Below are 19358 nucleotides of genomic sequence, written 5' to 3'. Positions count from 1 at the left end.
TTTGATGTTGAGAGATTTCACTGCTTTCCTTGCCTCCTGGTACGTTATGTTTAGCTCTGCCTTCAGCCGTTGAATTTCTTTTTCTTCTTTCCACCTCTGGCATGCTCGTGAGTAGGCCGGGTGTTCGCCTTCACAGTTAATACAGGTGGGTTTTGCGGCTGAACATGCTGTTGTTTCGTGGTCCTTTGCACCGCATCGAGCGTATGCAAGGACTCCACGACAAGCCATTTGAGAATGCCCATACTTCTGGCATTTAAAACGCCATAAAGGGTTCAGAACATATGGATGCACTGAACAATTAATGTATCCAGCTTTAATCTCATCAGGAAGTTTAGGAGAGTTAAAAGTCAGGATAACACTCCTGGTTTTAACAATTTTTCCATCCCTTCGCGCAGTAATTCTCTTAACGGCAGTAACTCCTTGTGGTTTCAATTCTAAGCAGATTTCCTCCTCGGTTACGTCGAGAAGGTCCCATTCCGAAATGACACTTCCCGATGAATTGAGTGTTCTATGTGGTGTCACTGTTATGGGTACTCCTCCGATTGATGTTGCACGGAGTAGCTGCTCAGACTGCCTGTCAGTTTTGGTTTCCATTAAGAGGTCTCCAGAACGGAGCCTCTTAACCGATTTGGGTGACCCTCTAACGCATCTAACCCTTTCTGTATGAAGAAGGGCGACATTTTGCCAATCGGTTTTTCTGTGGTAGAATGAATAATTAAAAATCTTGGAACAGGCCCTGATAATATTTCTGTTCGCTGCCTCTTTGTAGCAATAATGCTATCTGCCTCTCCGTCTGTATTTTCAGATAGGGATCGGGTTGGGGCCCCTGAAGAAGTAAGTATCAGGATTCATATAGTTTTTAAGTTGTTCAGTGCCCAGGCTCCCCACCCACCACGGAGCCCAAAGGGACACCCACTACCCGGCATGCAATAAATGCGCTCGGGAGTGGAACGCCAGGCTACCCAGACACTATACCAGCACCGCCGCCAGCCTGAATCCTGTCCCTCGGACCATGAGGGTAGGGGCGTGGCATTGACACGGATGACCCTCGCAGGCGAGCCTACTAGCCGATTGATCCTAGCCGGGCCTTCCAGGACCACCCGTTTTGTCGAAGCAGGGGCCAAAGTGGTGTATTGAAGCTGGGCCCCTCAACCACCAGGATCCCCCCTTTCCGAATTTCCACGGGTCGCAGCGCACGGCAAACATGCCGGATTCCATTGATGTAAGCCTGGAACCTGGGCTGTGGGCGTTGGATCCCAGTGATGCTAGTCTGGGAGTGCAGCAGCGTCACTGGGAGGTCCCCTCACCACGTACAGGTGCCCACGTCGAGGGGTCCAAGCAGAAGGAAAAACACCTTTGGAATAAGAAAGTGAAAAAAGCGGCAAAGAATAGGAGTAAGTTCAGAAGCACAGGTTTTGAGAACAAGTGGAGAAATACCATCAGGACCTGGAGATTTCTTACATAAAGATTCATCAAAATCCTTCTGATATCCTTTTGACGGAAGACAACAGTAGGCATTGAATGGAGTGTGTTGGGAATGGTGGGAGGTGTTTTATCAAGATCATTAATACATGAGCTGGAAGAAAAATGGAATGCTAGCAGGTCAGCTTTATCCTTGGCCGAAGTGACAACAGAACCATCTGGTTTGGACAGAGGTGGGAGCAGAGATGGGCAAAAGTTGCGGCCAATAGCTTTGGCAAGAGACCAGAATGCTCGGCTACCATTAGGGCAAGAAGCAAGTTTTCTACTCTTAGCCTGTTCAAACTCTAGTTTGGACTGATTAATAACTGCTTTACAATTATTGCGAGCTTTGGTGTAGGCAGAAAATGACACTGAAGAATTAGAAACAAGCCAATTACGATATGCAACATTCTTCTCTTGAACAGCCTTAGCACATTTATTGGAAAACCAAGGTTTAGATAAAGGACGAGATTTTAAAGTGGAGCGTGGGATAAAGGATTCTATTCCTGCAAAAATAATTTCACTGACACGATCTGAGCAAAGGTTGACATCAGAAGTTTTGAAACAGTAATCCGACCAAGGAAAAGAAGAAAAGAAGTCTTGCAGGTCATCCCATTTTGCATTCTTGTAATGCCAAACAACACGAGGTTGGCAACAGCCATGAGATAAAGGTTCCACTGGAGAAGAGACAATCACCAAGTTGTGATCTGAAGTGCCTAAAGGACCTCTCACTTCGACCGTGAACTTAGAAGGGTTGTTTGTGAGAAAAAGATCAAGCGTATTGGCTTTATGATTAGGATTGTCCGGTATTCTTGTAGGTAAATGATTGTTTGTTTGTTATTTAGTTTTTAGGAGCATTAGCAACTAAGGCCATATTGCTCCGGGATATGCAGTGGTCATTCCCTGACCTTTCCGCATCCTCCGTATTTTGTGGTGACGGGCTTGAACCCCGGTCTAATCAAGTAGGTAAATGAACAATCTGTGCTAGGTCATTAGTAATTTCAAAAGCTTCAGCATCTCGACCTGCTGGGTCGGTGTGACTATAAAATGGAAGCCAGCTGGAGTTGTGAACATTAAAATCACCAAGGAAAATTACCTCACTGTTAGGAAAGTTGGACTGGAGAAAGTCAAGTTGCAAAGAGAGGAAGTCAAAGAGCTCCAAGTGATTAGTGGAGTTGGGAGAACGGTAGAGACAACAGATGAATTTGACACAATGAGGTAGAGAGATTTTAAGCCAGAGAAGATCAAAGAGAGGAGATTCCAAATTGCCAAGTCGCTGACAGGGAATATCAGAACGGACATATGCACAAGTACCACCTTTGAGGCGAAAGAAATCATACAGCGAATAATTTGGGCATCTGAGATGAGCAGTAGTTGAATCAACCGATAACTGAGATTCTGTCAGAAAAAGTACATGGGGTTTGGCAGACTGCAAGTGGAAATGGACATCGTTGAGATTAGAATTGAGACCACGTATATTTGTGAAATTAATTAGGAAGTGCTTGGGAGGTTTAGATCTTTTCACCGATAAGCTTGCTCTATTAGTTTGACAATTCATGGTGTATTCAATGGTAAGAAAAAGTGGGTGGGACATGCTGTATGAAGTAATCAAATTTAACCATCATAAAACATCATAACCTCAAAAGTCATCAATCATACTGCATGATGGAAGAGATAGGGAAGGGTTGACTGGAACTTAGCTCTAGAGACTAAACATGGGTTCCACCACTTCAAGCCTCCAATAAGCAAAGTGGTGGTATTTCACCGGTTGATGAGTCATCTACCACCTAGTACTGCCTGGTAACATATAGGGTCGGTGTTCCTCCATGTGGTGTGGGTGCCACACCTCGACCCCTGCTTACGTTGGTTCACACCTGGATGGTCACCCGCCATGTACTTGTGCATGGAGGTTATACCCAGGAGGTTATACCCATTTAAAACATGAATTCAAGTAATTACAGTACTTGTTTTTTTTCCTTACTTTACTGCACCTAATTGTCATCAAAATTTATTGAGGAAAAACATTTGTTTTTGGAATACCGGTATTAATACCAGTATCCCAGTTTCAAAAATTAAAAATACCGAAATACCGGTATTAAGATTTTGACCGGTATTGTAAGCCCTAAGCAGAACCCCTGAGAATTATATTATGGCAAGAAGTAGTAGCCGTTTTTATTGTGAAGAAGGGAAGAGCTCTGTGGATACTCCTAATTCGGTTAAGAGTAAATCTCCTGTTTTGAAAAGGAGTAATTGGAGGAGAAATAAATGTAAGAAAAATTTGAGTAATCTATTAAATGATGTAGAGGTAATAAGGATAATGATGACGAACTGAGATAAGTCAACAAGAATATCAAAATGGACTTGAATATTAAGAGTAGTTATGCAAAATCCTGTTAAGGATATTGAAAATTTTAATAATTCTGTTACCACTGGCACTGACAAACATCAGTACGGCCCGCAAGCTTCTGAAAATCAGTCACAGGATTTTATAGAGAATGAACTGGATTATGAACCAGATTTCATAGATTCACAGTTTGGTAGGGATAAACTAAATGACCAAAATAAGCAGAAACAAGTGCTTAATGAATTCCATAATGAACTAATCAATGTTGTCATTGCATGTATAAGAAGGTATTTAGAGGAATTTTTGTTTGCTAAGGAACCAATAATGATGCTATCTCTCAAATATTGGCTAAATGGAGTTATCTGGAAAGTTTGGCCTTGAAATTGAGAATAGATAATGAATACTTGAAAGATACAAATAGATGTTTTGAGGGGTCACTAACTGAATACCCACAGCAATAATTGTGCATTTGCAGTGTATGGCAAACTATACAATGAGGTTGTTAAAAATGGTGTTAAGAAGGAAAATAGGAAGAAAAGTGTAACTAATTATGACAGCTATGCAAAGCACAGTAATGGGTTTAGAAATATTGTTAGTTCTAAAAATGTATTTCTGATGAGGGCTGAGCATGATTCTAAACTTAAGTCTGGCATAGATGTCGAAAAGGCGGTCTTTAAAATCATGGAAAATTCACTTAAAAGGCTACGAATTAGGAGAATACGAGGACTACCTGACAAGGGTATTGTGATTGAGACTGAGTCTAACAAGGAGCTTGAGGATATTAGGACAAATGACCTCATAAAGAAATTGAGATTGAATATCATTAAGCCTAAAAAACTAGGTTTAAAAATAATATTGTATGATGTAATTAAGGACATAAATAAAGAAGATCTATTTAATGAGTTATATGAAAGAAACCTAATTTATTATGGGTCTATGCCAGTAGCATCGTGTGCCCATTATGATTGGGTGTGCTTTTGTTGGGGGGGGGAGTTTTATGCAACTCGCACTACAAAATTCACATGTTAATTTGAACGCACAATTGCATTTTTATCATCGTGTGAAAGTTTTAAGAGTGTATAGTGCAGCATCACTCTTCTTAATTAGTCCAATGCAATTAATTGCAGAATAATTTTGAATACTTTAAATTACTAACTAATATAATTTTAACTATACAATCCATAATGATGGACAACATAAGGGTTTCCCCGTCAAATAAACAATAGCGTCATGTGTGCTCTTTTATGTGAAAACCGTAGAGGATTTAATGTCAGTCATGACCTGAAAATACGTTTTTCTAATGAAAACAAAAACAAAAATGGAATTAACTGGATATTGGAAATATCCTGTAGAGTTATAAAGTTTCTTAATAAACAAACACGAATCTTTAATGGATTGATTTCCTACAGGTTTAAGGAATTTCATTTGGTTATTATTTTTATAATTTTCAGAGATATGGGCACACTTCTAAGACATGTAGAAGTAATAGGCCGGTTTGAAGTGATTTGTGGTATGACTGGCAATAATTTAAAATTCTGTAAAAATAAAAACAAACCTCAGTGTTGTTCCAATTGTAGGGAAAAAAAATAGGACTGCTGCTCATTCAGTTAGAGATAAGAAGTGCCCTGAATACATATTTGCATTGAAAGTTACTAAGGAAAGAAAGTATTCTGCACTTTAAGGTAATGAGCTATTGCTCATTGCTATGGGTAAGTATCTCTTACCCATAAAAATAACATGTATGGCGAACTCAAGGTTCGCCAAATTAATGAACAGCAAGCAAGGTCTGTAGCAGATGAACTAAGATTAGTTTGTGAATGTGAAAGGATTGACACTGTTTGTGTTCAGGAGCCCTATGTTTATAGCGGTCAGCTAAATGGATATCCCCAGTCCATTAGAACTGTCTCAAAGAAATGTGACAAACCGAGGGTGCTATACTAATTTTCAACTCTGATCTGGTTGTGACTAGAATTGACTCCTTATGTACATCACATGCAGTCTGTGTAGGCATTGAAACTAGTTGGGACGATTTTTCATTAAATCTATGTATCATCAGCCTGATGCTGACCAAAAATGCTCTCTTGGCTAATTAGAAGGGGCATTATTCAGATTGGCAAGTAGAAACGTGATTATCTGATTTAAATGCTAAAAATTTTTTATGGTATTCTAGAATTAAAGATTCCAGAGGCAGGTTCTTGAGGTTGTCCTTGAGGTTGTCACAGACATTCTCTCAGATATGCCAGACAAGCTGCAATGCTACTTGGGAGTCTAAAATGCTAATGGAACTGATATTCGGGTGACACTCAAGTCAAGTGGACCCAATTTCAACAAAGTCTGGAAAGTCTGTGACAGCCAAATCAGCTGCTTGCACCTTCACGATGGAGGGACTGTTAGTAATCCTGGGTATAACCTCCATGCACAAGCACACAGTAGTTGGCCATCTAGGTGTGAACCAACGTAATCTGGGGTCGAGGTGTGGCGCTTATTGTGGCGCTACACCAAAGCTTGCAACAATTGTAAAGCAGTTATTAATCAGTCCAAACTAGATTTTGAACAGGCTAAGAGTAGAAAACTTCCTTCTTGCCCTAATGGTAGCCGAGCATTCTGATCTCTTGCCAAAGCTATTGGTCGCAACTTTTGCCCATTTCTATCCAAACCAGATGGTTCTGTTGTCACTTCAGCCAAGGATAAAACTGACCTGCTAGCATCCCATTTTAATTCCAACTCATGTATTAATGATCCTGGTAAAACACCTCCCACTATTCCCAACACGTTCCATTCAATGCCCCCTGTGGTCTTCTGTCAAAAGGATGTCAGAAACGATTTTGACGAATCTTGATACTAAGAAAGCTCCAGGTCCCGATGGTATTTCTCCACTTGTTCTCAAAACCTGTGCTCCTGAACTTACACCTGTTCTTTGCCGCCTTTTTTCACTTTCTTATTCCAAAGGTGTTTTTACTTCTCCTTGGAAATTTGCTCATATCCAGCCAGTTCTTAAAAGGGTGACAATCCCTCCCATCCAATTATCGTCAAATTGCAATTACTTCTATTCTTTCTAATGTAATGGAGAAATCAATTAACCACCAACTCTTAAACTACCTAGAAACTTTCCATCTGATCAACGACTGCCAGTATGGATTCCATCAGTGTCAATCCACTGGTGATATTCTGGTTTATGTTACCCATTTACGGACAAATTCAATGGAAAAGTTCGGTGAAACACAAGCAGTTGCTCTTGACATCTCATAGGCTTTCGATAGTGTTTGGCATAAAGGTCTTCTAAACAAGCTTCCATCTTATGGTTTGGCAACTGTTTTTTGTAATTGGTTATCCAGTTTTATCTCTGATCGCTCACTGAGGTTGATGGTAGATGGCTCTGTCTTCTAACTTCTCCACTAATGCTGGTGTCCCCCAAGGTTCAGTTCTTTCCCCCACTCTTTTCCTCTTGTATATTAATGACCTTCTTCCATTGACTGGAAATCCTATCCATAGTTTTGCTGATGATAGCACATTGCATTCCACTTTCCATTTTGAGAAACCTTGTCCTGCTCAATCAGCTTCAACTTCTCGAAAATCTGCTACCAATTCCTTAAATGCCAATCTCCAGGTAATTCTCCAGTGGGGCAAAGACAACAGTTGATTTCAATCTTTCTAACACTCAGTAACAATCTTTCTAACAATTTCTAACAATCTTTCTAACACTCATATCTCGCAAAAATGATTATTCTGCTCCTGTGCTTATCTTTGGTAACACTCCGATTTCTAGTCAAAATGATATATCTCTTTTGGGGATTACCCTGACTTCTAATCTCTCTTGGCACAAGCACATTACAAATATTGCTTCCTCTGCATCTAAAAAACTTGGTTTTCTCTTTCACTCTCAATGTTACTTTTCTTCCAAACAGCTGTTCACTCTTTACAAATCGCAAATTCGTCCTACCATGGAATATTGTTCCCACATCTGGGGTGGTGCTCCCAAAATCGGCGCCTCCGTAGCCAGGTGGGAAGGAGCAGCAGTGCATATCACATACTTCTTGATAAGACCGGGGTTCGAGCCCGTCACCACAGAATACGGAAGATGCGGAAAGGTCAGGGAATGACCACCGCATATCCCGGAGCAATATGGCCTTAGTTGTTAATGCTCCTAAAAACCAAAACAACAACAACAGCCCCAAAAATCTCTCTCAGGCTTCTTGATTCCATTCAGAAGAAGGCAGTTAGGTTAATTAATGATTCATCTCTAACATAGTCTCTCCACTCGCTGTCTCATAGACTTACTGTTTCTTCTGCATGCCTCTTCTACAGATATTTCCATGGGCACTGTTCTTCTGAATTGGCTTCTATAATTCCCGCTCTCTCTTTCAAAACAGTCCGGACACGCCACTACCAGCCAACATCCATTTACTGTCCAATTTCAAATTCACAGAACCAACTTTTCATCTTCCTCGTTTATTCATTCAATTGCCGTTTTCTGACAACCTTCCTTCACACGTATTTCCTGAAAATTACAGTCTACAGAAGTTCAAGTCCAGTGTCAACAAATACCTTCTTTCATCGTTTCAACCTCCAACCCAAGCACGGTACTAAGTACTATAGGTTCTAATACCTCTCATGTTTGGGGTTTACATAAAAAAAAAAAAAAAAAAAAGGTTATTGGAAAAGCTAATATCCTCATCAAAACTTGAGATTACTAATAAGCCTGGTAATGAACCATCGTTTTTAATAGATGTAATGTTACCCAATAGTACAGCCTTTAATTCAATATGTAAATGGCAAGTTAAACCAGATTGGATTAACAATGATTAAATAGCGATTACTTTCAACTTAGGCTGTAATAGACGTAGATTTATTGAGCCTCATTCGTTACAACTTCGAAGAACTGTGATCAAGCACGCTGACTGGAATAAGTTTGACAGATCTGTAAGGACGATTTTTGGTGGAATGTCATTAAATGAGTTAGATACAATTAATGCATCTGATTTGGTTCAGTTATTTCATCAGAAGTTGTTTGATGCTTCAAAGGAGTCAATGAAATTAAAGCAAAATAGACATGCTCCAGTGATCTAGTGGTCCTCTGAGCTCTGGAAAGAGATCAACAAGGCATGCAAGAAGTTCCAACATAAGAAATTGTGGGATAATGAAGAATCTACTACTAGGTTAAAATACACTCATTTAATAGCTAAGAGGAAATTGGATGCAGGGAAACACTTAGTGCAAACAACTTGTAATGAAGATCCTTGGGGTATTGTTTATAAGTTTTGTTTCAACAAATTAAGGCCATCTGGGGATGTGATAAATTCTATTTGTTGTGGAGGCTCTGAAACTCTAGACTAGCTGGGCAGTATTGATGTTATTCTTGATCACCTAGTCAATGGATCTTGTTAACTTTTAGATAACGTGGAGCGTTCCGACCAATCATTTAAATTGTGGTTATATTAGTGATATTCGGGAGGAACCTTTTTCAGTGGAAGATCTCAATTAAGCTGTTAGCAAAATTTGTAATAGCAGGTGTCCTGGTATGGACCTCATTGAAGGTGAAGTTATTAAGTGTTTCTTCAAACTGTTCCCTGAACACCTTCTTGTTTTCAACATGCCTGCGTAAAGGAATTTTTCCCTCACCTTGGAAGGATGCTCTTCTTAAGATCATTTTAAAATCATCTGAGAAACCTAAAACTGAGCCCTCCTCTTATCGTCCAATTGCTCTTCTTCCAGGTTTGGGCAAGGTCTATGAATGCATGCTTTCACAGAAAATATTGCAATATACACAAGAAAATTTGGAACTTTCAAACAAACAATATGGCTTTACTTCGGGGCGTGGTACAGAGGATACTTTAAAGGCTTTGGTTAGATTTATTAGAGATTCAAATGCTAAATATGTTCTTGGCATCTTTGTTGATTTTGAAGGGACTTTTGATAGTATTTCTTGGGATAGTGTGTTATTGATGCTTCGCCTCCCAAAATGTTCCCAACAGCTTTATCACGTCATAGTGGATTATTTTAAGGATAGATCTTTTAAGGTTAACCACTTCATGGATTATCCCGAGATATCTCGTTTTTAGTTTTAAAAACTATTTGGAACTACACAAAATATCTTGGGATACAATAATACACGAAGCAAACAATAATACCTCCAAATTTAGGACTGAAATGTATTTTCTCTGGCATTTATCTGGCTAATTTTGCATTAGGCAGGAAAATCCTGAGTTTTCTCAGGATTTACTTACACCTGGCAGCAAACGACTGGCTTTCATTTTGCTTATATTGTACAGCAATGTCAGAACAGTAGCGCACGTTCCTGTGCCACCAATTAGCAAAATATAATTTGCCGAACTAAATGCAGAATACTGAACCCACGAAAATAATTCACAAAAACAATATCGAAAAATATTTCAGTGCCCTCTTGAACTGCCGCCTGTAAGCAACACTTAACTCGCCTGTCCACTTTTGGCGGTCGTGTGTCAGAATGTAGCTAGTTTGCGATTACTGCTCGTGCGTTCCACTTGATTTTTTAAATTTATTTATATGAGTAATGAAGACTTTTTCTGTGCCTTTCTTTCAGCTCATGCATTAATTTATTAAAAAAATCTGTATAATTTGCACACTTTTTGGCGTACACAAGATAACTCGGGATAACCCAAATGGGTTAATTACTCCCACGTATTTTCTACGAAAAAATTAATAAAAAACACAAAAAACTATACAATGAGTATTCGCATGATGCATACTTTTAATCTGTAAAATAAAAAAAGTCGATCCGTTATGGCACATTTTCCAGAAAAAAATGTTCCGGGAAGGAGTTAAGTCTAGTTAGAATTCAGTAGTTTGATCTGCTATTCGAGGATCTCTGCAGGGATTTGTTTTTGGGCCACTTAAGCAGAAATTAAGTTTTGGAGGATTGGTTAGGGAAGCAACATAATCATGTTCGTATTATTGCATATGCTGATGACTTTGTAATCCTAGTTGAAGGCACTTCATGGCTACAAATCAAACAACGATCAAATGAAAAAATAAAAGATTTGAATGCTTGGAGTGACTTCCATAAATTAGCAATATCTAAATCAAAAATAAAAATATTGTTGCTAAAGGGGAACTTCATGTGCTAACTGGTTGTTCTAGTAAAGTCAGTTAAGAATATTAAATATCTTGGAGTATCCACAGACAGAGGTCTTAGATTTGATGCCCATATCAATTTTCTATCTGAAAAGGTTACAAAGTTTGTTAACATGATAGCAAGGATTATTAGGAAGGATTGGGGTATTAAAGGTAGGGCACTATCTCTTCTTTATGACTGTGTTTTCCTTACTATTTTTTCTTATGTTATCTCAGTTTCAGGAGAGACTGCGTTAATTTTAAAAAATATGTAAAAAAACTGTATTCCATTCAGAGGATGATGCTCCTGAAGATGGCTCTAGTTTGTAGAACTGTCCCCAATGATACGCTACAAATTATCACAAGGAAAATGCCAACTGACCTCTTCCTCATTTACAGAGTAATGACTTTCAACATTCGATGTGAAACTCCTTTTATTATTCCTGATCTTGAGTTGGATTTGGCTAATGATCCTAAGAATGAGGCCAAGTGAATCTTAGATATCTTAATGACTCTTTGGAATCATAAATAGGCTAACTCAAATAAAGGTGAAATAACTTGTAGGTTCTTTCCCTCTGTTGTTGATGTTCCACTAGAAAAATGGTTTATGCCTAATCTACAAACTATGTTTTTATTAACCGGTCATGGCTCATTTCCAGCAGAGCTGAATCAGCTGGGTGTTTTATCAGAAAGGTCGCACTGTCACTGCAAATCTCTGGATACATGAAGTCATGTTTTATATTATTGTCACGAGTACTTGGATCTCAGAAGGGAATTTTTATGTACTGATCCTAACCTTGCTCACCTGACTGAGGGCAATGAGGCTCAATTAATTAAATCTGAGCAGGATTTTCAGGCTTTTCAAAAATTCTCCAGGAAATTATTACAGAGAAGATCTGTACTATATGAACTTAAGAAAAAAATATTAGAGTTTTATCTGCTATTTGAGGATCTCTGCAGGAACTGTTTTTGGGCCACTTAAGTAGTAGTAGTAGTAGTAGCTGCAGTGGCATTTTATGCAAGAAAGCAAGTGTATGAGTATGCAGCATCAGAAAAAAAAAAAAAAAAAAAAAAAAAAAATCACACCATTCCCTCCAAATGCCTGTCCAGTTCCTCCTTAAATTTATTCAACCTATCAACTTCCACAACGACAGATGGAAGTTCCAGCAATTAACCACCCCCTGGCTAAAGTCAAATTTCCGCACATCTAATCTACATCTGTCTTTTCTTAATTTGAATTTATGTCCCCTTAGGTTCGTAATCTGAACAAGTGGAAGGATCCCATCAGAATTCAGCGTGCTCAACCCATTCAAGGCCTTATATACCTCAATCAGATCACCACGCAGGTACCTAGTCTCCAGCCACTGCAATTTGCAGAACTTAAGCCTCTCTTGGTAAGAGGATCCCTTCATTGCCCTCACCAATCTTGTTACCCTTCTCTATACACGCTCAAGTAAATCTACATCCTTCCTAAAATGAGGTCTCCACACCTGTACGCAGTACTCAAGACGTGGCCTGACCATTGCCTTATACAGAGGGATAATCACCTCCTTTTCCCTGCTAGCAAAATTCCTATATATCATTGGCAAAACCCCATGACCTGCCCTGGCAGCCTGTCTGCATTGCTCAGAAAACTTCATATCTGACTGCACAATTACTCCCAGGTCTTTTTCATTTTCTACCACCTTAAGTGTAGTACCACACAGTTGGTACGTTTCTCTGGGGTTACTTCTACCCATATGCAGTACTTTGCATTTGTCAAGGTTAAACTTCAGTTGCCACTTCTTAGCCCATCTGCCCAAATTATCTAGATCCTGTTGCAGTAGCACACTGCCATTACTGTCATTAATAACCCTACCAACCTTTGTATCATCTGCAAACTTCAACATTAAGCCTGATATATCTTCATCAATATCATTGATAAATATACAAAACAACAGTGAACCTATCACCAAACCCTGTGGGACTCCACTAATAACATTAGTCCAAGAAGAGTAGCACCCATTGATTACCACCCTCTGTCTTCTCCCTCTTAACCATCCTTTTATCCATTGTAGCAACTTACCCTTAATACCATTCTGCTCCAATTTGTACAATAGTCTTCCATGCGCAACAGTGTCAAAAGCTTTACTGAAATCCAAATATATGATATCAAAATTAGAAATTAGTTTTGGAGGACTGGTTATGGAAGCAACATAATCATGTTCATATTATGAAAAAAAATTAGAGGGCTTATACTGATGACATTAATTCTGTATGACAGTTTAAGATGCTGAAATAAACTGTGTAATTGTGTGTGATTGATTATTTCAGTCTTTTCTGGATCACCCTTATATATATATATTGTTTCTTAAAGCTTGGCTGAAATTCGAGAAATCCTGAGGGTCTCTTGTTGTGGGTTATTTTACACAAAGGATGCTTGGAGCTTGGGTTACATTATAGCTCATTCTTGAATTTGGTAATTGGTCTTGATAGGCTGGTATTAATCTGCACAATTCAACTACAGTGGCAGACAAAAAACTGCATCACTTTAAAAAAAGTAACATTTGTAGTGAAACATATAAGATATTGTTTGATTACAGTCATTTTGTTTGTCAAAGCAAGGGTATTGTGTCAGATAACACTTCTATTGCATGAGACAATAATTGCAAAGTCTATAAATACATCAGCCATTTCTATAAATACATTGTTGGAAGGGTATACACGCTCATTAGTGTCCTGTTTTGTGGAGGTGTAAGCATGGCTCCATATGTTCAGTTGATACCAAGAAAAAAAAAAAGTTTGTGTGAAACTGGTGATGTGAAGAGAAGACCTGGATCGGGCTGTAAGAGAGTGACTACGCCTTCCCAAGATTGATATTTGAAACAGCTTTGTAATCACCGTGCTAGTGCTGATCTAAATCTAAAACTGGACTTTGAGATGACTTCTGGTGTTGAAACAAGTGCATGAACAATCCAAAGACAGCTTTCGGAATGTGGTCTGCATGCCTATCGGCCCAAGAAGTCTTGACCCAACAAATGAGGAAGAATCAACTTGCTTGGGCTAAAATATGTTTCATGGACAAAAGAGCAATGAAATACCACTGTCTTTTCTGACAAATCGAAATTCAACCTCCATTGCTCGGATGGAAAGCAATATGTCAGAAGACGAAAATCGGAGGCATACCATCCTGACGGCATAACACCGACTGTAAAGTTCCCTGATGGTCAGATGGTCTGGGGATGCATAACAAGCAAAGGGGTGGGACGAATTAAGTTTATTAACAGAACGGTGAATGCAGAAACCTATACTGCTATCTTGGAGGAGTGCCTGAAACCTGTTATTAGGGATCACCACACAGATGCCAAAAACTGCATTTCCTGACAGGACTCAGCACCTTACCACACAGCAGAATAGCTAAGTTTTATGCTATTTAGATTTGTTTTTATTTGATTTTTAGGAGCATTAGCAACTAAGGCCATATTGCTCCAGGGATATGCGGTGGTCATTCCCTGACCTTTCTGCATTCTCCGTATTTGGTGGTTACGGGCTCAAACCCCGGTCTAAATCAAGAAGCATGTGCTATGCACTGCTGATTATGCTCACATGGCTACGGAGGCACCCTATTTAGATTTAATGATGAGTTTGTATTCTTGTCTCACAAAGCTTAAAACATACATACACCAATGTTTTCCCTCGTATTTCTCCCTTAAGGTAGTCATACCTCAGAAATGCTGGCATTACAGTGTTGGACTGGCTTGGCAACAGTCCAGATTTGAACCCTATTAAAAATTGGTGGTACATAATGTCATCTAAAATTGCTCAGAAAAAGCCAACAAGTAAGATGCATTCATTGTAAGGGTGTGGTACCACAAAATTGGGCAACAGTATATCCAAAAGTTGATTAACTGTATGCCAGATTGTTGCAACGCTGTAATTGCAGCTCAAGGAGAAACAACAAAATATTCAGGACTTATTTTGCTGATTTATAATACATAATACTATTACGTTAACATGTGATTTCAGTTTATACACATAAATGCAATAAAATGTATGTTTGGATATCGTGATTGCCATTTGCATGATTTCTCATATTTCTATTAATTACGCATTTTATCCTTTGGGAAGATATATTTATGGCAATTAGATATATCAGGTGGAGTCTTTTTATTGGATTTCGTTCACAGAGATATATATATCCCATTTAACAAATACATTTCGAACATTTCTGCAACCCACAATGCAGTACAAAACACATTATTTTCAAAATTCACAAGTGATGCAGTTTTTTTGTCTGCCACTGTATACTCCGGAGATTTTCTTTTTTCTCCCTTCAGATCAAATTTTTTATTTATAGAATAGGCAGGATGAGCGGTACTGTTCTGAAGTATTGGCGGGATGTTGTCACAACATGTGCAATATAGGATCATTTTTAGATTCTTGTGACTCCCTCAACTGATGATTGAATGTGCTTCCTTTTTAATGGATTAATGAAGAGGATTGCAGTAAATGTTGCAATTAGTTATGATACTTTTATTGAAACAATATTAGCTCATTGTAATCAACCAATTTTCTGCACTTTTAGGACCAGTTGGGATTATTGAAGACTTTTGCATTTGCTTTCATCTCACAGTTGACTTCATAAGATCAGCGACTCCTTGTGTCATATTTCTTCTTTCGTGTTATATCGCTCATTGTGTGATATGCATTGTCAAGTGGTTCCTTGCACCACAGATCATATTTCTGACTTTATTTCAGGTGATTTGTTATCTGGACATGTGATATGTTGATTGAGAATGACTATACTTGAATTCTCTTGGCTTGTAATTTATGATCATTTGTATATAATATGTGTGTAGTATGTATGTACTTACGTACTGCAGAGTTTACAGCAAAGTTGCCAGTTTCTGTCAAGGGGCAGCTTTTTAATAAAAATGAAATTAATGCATCTTGAGTACTGCATAAAGGTCTGGAAGCTTAATTTTAGGAAGGATGTAGTTGTGCTGGAACAGGTACAGAGAAGGGATAAAATTGGTAAAGGGAACAAAATGGTGCACTTACCAAGAAAGACTTCAATTTTGCAAACTGGAGCATCAGGAGACTAGGCACCTGCAAGAAGATCTGGATGATGTAGTTTCAGCCTTGAATGGACTGAGTAAGCTAAATTTAAAAGTTAATGTAATTTTTCCTCCTGGCGATACTGCACGAGAGAGCATAAATTCAAACTGGGAAGGATGATTGCCGGATAGATTCAGGGAAGGTTGTATCGGCCAGAAGGTGATTGATCGTTGGAATAAACTTGCATCTGTTGTTGTGGAAGTGGGTAGTTTAAATAAATTCAAGGAAGAACTAGACAAATTTTATAATTACAAGTCCTGAAGTCATCAAATTTGTGAGAATAAGTTAAAAAAAGATGGACAAAATAAATCATACAGCAGTATTTGGGGGAAAAAAGGAACTAACACCAAAGACAATTAATGAGGATAAAGTTAAAACAATGGGTAAGAATGCCTCTTCCTACTCCATGGTTAAGACGTGGGTAGCAGAATTTAAATGAGGAAGGGGGGGGAGTCTATAAGGTGACCAAAGGTGTGCAGGAACTGTAAGACCCTTCACTCCATAAGTTGAAGTATGCATGATCTCATAATGAGTGATCAATAATGAGTTCAGTACACTGCCAACACCTTGGCATCTCATCTGAACGTGATACCACATAATAACCAAGGTTCTCACTATGAAAACAGTGTCAGGCCGATGGGTCCAAAGTTGTTGACAGAGATCAAAAATACACAAGATTTGTCAAGTCAAGTGAACATTTACATCATTTCAAGCAGATCCAGCAAATTTCTTTGCAAAGTTAGTGACAAAGAGAGACAAATCCAGAGACATAGGAGCAGTCCAAATAGTGGAAACACAGTTGGTCCCCCCCCCACACTTCAAAGAAAGCAAAGTCAATTCCTTCTACTAGCAAGTTGACAGCATCAGTTTTTGGGGGATGCCAATGGAGTGTTACTAGTGGATTGCCTACAGAAAGGGCAGGTAGTCACAGAGGCATATTACACAGACATTGTGAGGCATTTATGAAAACATCAAAGACAAACCCAGGAAAACTGAGCAAAGGGGTCTTGTTGAACTAGGGCAACATGCCTGCTCACAAATCTGTCAATGCCATGGCTTCACTGAATGAATGTGGCTTGAAATCTTGAGCCATTATACATTCAACTATTTCCTAATTTGAAAAAATACCTGGTTGGCATCCATTTTCCCACAACAGGGACATCCCTGCTGCAGTGAATGCATTCCCAAAAATAAAAAAAAAAATAAAAAAAATAAAATTCTTCACTGCTGGAATCTACACATTGCATTACTAGTAGTAAAAGTGCATTGACTCCAAAGGGGACTATGTCAAAAAGTAATATGTTACCAGACTCCTCAAATAAACCCTTCCTACACAGGCCACATAATTTTCAAATGCCACGCATTTGAAATCAAATGCCATCTATGAGAGAGGATCTATCAATACATTGCATAATCTCCAACAAGTGATCAAATAAATGAACAAAACTCATATTTCTATCAGTGAATTGTTATCACATCTGAGCCGGTTGGTTAGAATGCAGTGATTACATTATCTTTTTTTTTTTTATGAAAACCCCAAACACAAGAGGTATTAGAACGTATAGTACTTAGTACCGTGCTTGGGTTGGAGGTTGAGAAGACGAAAAAAGATATTTGTTGACATTACACTTGAACTTCTGTAGACTGTAATTTTCAGAAAATACGTATGAAGGATGGTTGTTCCAGAAAACGGCAGTTGAATGAATAAACGCAAGAAGATGAAAATTTGGTTCTGTGAGTTTGAAGTTGGACAGTAAATGAATGTTGGCTGGTGGCGGCACATGTTCGGACTGGTTTGAAAGAGAGAGAGAGAGAGAGAGAGAGGGGGAATTATAGAAGTCAATTCAGAAGAACAGTGCCCATAGAAGTATCTATAGAAAAGGCATGCAGCAGAAACAGTATGTCTATGAGACAGCGAGTGGAGAGACTCTGTTAGAGAAGAGTTATTAATTAACCTAACTGCCCTCTTCTGAATGGAATCTAGAAGCCTAAGAGAGGTTTTGGGGGCACCGCCCCAGATGTGGGAACAATATTCCATGGTAGGGCGGATTTGTGATTTGTACAGAGTGAACAGCTGTTTGGGAGAAAAGTAACGCCGACAGCGAAAGAGAAAACGAAAGAGAAAAGTTTTTTAGATGCAGAGGAAGCAATATTTGTAATGTGCTTGTGCCAAAAGAGATTAGAAGTCAGGGTAATCTCCAAAAAAAGGATATATCATTTTGCCTAGAAATCGGAGTGTCACCAAAGATAAGCATAGAAGCAGAAAAATACTTTTTTACGAGATATACGACAAGACTGAGTTTTAGAAGGATTGAAATCAACTAAGTTGTCTTTGCCCCACTGGAGAATTACCTGGAGATCGGCATTTAAGGAACTGGTAGCAGATATTCGGGAAGTTTAAGCTGATTGAGCAGGGCAAGGTTTCAAAATGGAATGCAATGTGCTATCAATAACATCTGACAAACCTTGTGATATTGCTGAAGTAACAGCAATATCAAAATCAAACGTTAAAGTCCAGTGTCTTTTTTCAACAGCTTTCTACAATTAAAAGAGATTCCATTAGCATGGTGGCCAATTAATTAGTCCTTAAAATTTTATCAATACAAATAAAAGTTCAATACATAATACTTAGTCTAGAATCTCATATAACTAAAATTCCCATCCCCTTAAAAAAAAAAAAAAAACTCTGAGACAGCAACGGAGCACTAACACTCACCAGACCCGCCAAAACATAACATACAGCACCAAATTGCCACACTGATTGCATGGCTGAGTAGGGAAGAGTCACTGTTTCTTCAGTGTGTCCAATCTGTATATGTCCACATTTGTAAACAGGAGCTGCAACTTCCAGAAAACATGGAATGTCCCAGAGCTACCTAAGGATAATTACAAAAATAATAAAACCTTTTCATGCAATGAAAAGGTTTTAAAGATTATAATTTAATGGTTTTAAAAGGTTTTAAAAGTTATAAATTACATACAATGATACCCTATCAACAACATGTCAACAAGATATAATAAAAACATATGGTTCTAATTGCAAAAATACACAATTTTCAACCCTTAGGGAAGAACACTATAAATGCAATGTATATTTGAAAAACTAATAAAAAATGCAACATTACGTGCAATAATCTTAAGTGTACCTGCTGATGAAAATTTGCTATAAGTGAACTAGAATGTCATTTGACATATCTTAGAAAAAAACTTTTTTTTGCTGAAAAAACATGACACACCACTGTATATACATAATTTAACTAGTTTAATAAATTAACACAATTTCCTATGATATAGCAGTATTATAAATAAAACGAATAGATATATGGAGGTACAGAAAGTAGACGTTTTTGAAACAATTCGCAGCTGT

The 19358-nt window shown here is 38.4% G+C and overlaps 1 protein-coding gene across 2 annotated transcripts in view; it reads right to left on the bottom strand.

The window, feature by feature from the left end:
- Positions 1-19358, bottom strand: part of LOC150084575 (uncharacterized) — a 113530-nt gene that overhangs the window by 77099 nt on the left and 17073 nt on the right. The window contains exon 2 of one of the 2 annotated variants that reach the window (XM_090375337.1): positions 18708-18867. The gene's annotated coding sequence lies outside the window, so the exon portion shown is untranslated. Of the gene's footprint in view, positions 1-18707; positions 18896-19358 lie in introns of both variants that reach the window. The other variant, XM_090375338.1, reaches the window with a different exon arrangement.

The sequence above is a fragment of the Mastigoproctus giganteus genome, chromosome 6, assembly GCF_048544385.1.
Source record: "Mastigoproctus giganteus isolate SK-2022 chromosome 6, ASM4854438v1, whole genome shotgun sequence".
Taxonomy (NCBI): domain Eukaryota; kingdom Metazoa; phylum Arthropoda; class Arachnida; order Uropygi; family Thelyphonidae; genus Mastigoproctus; species Mastigoproctus giganteus.
The sequence above is the reverse complement of the archived record's forward strand: the minus strand, read 5'-3'. Positions and strand labels throughout refer to the sequence as shown.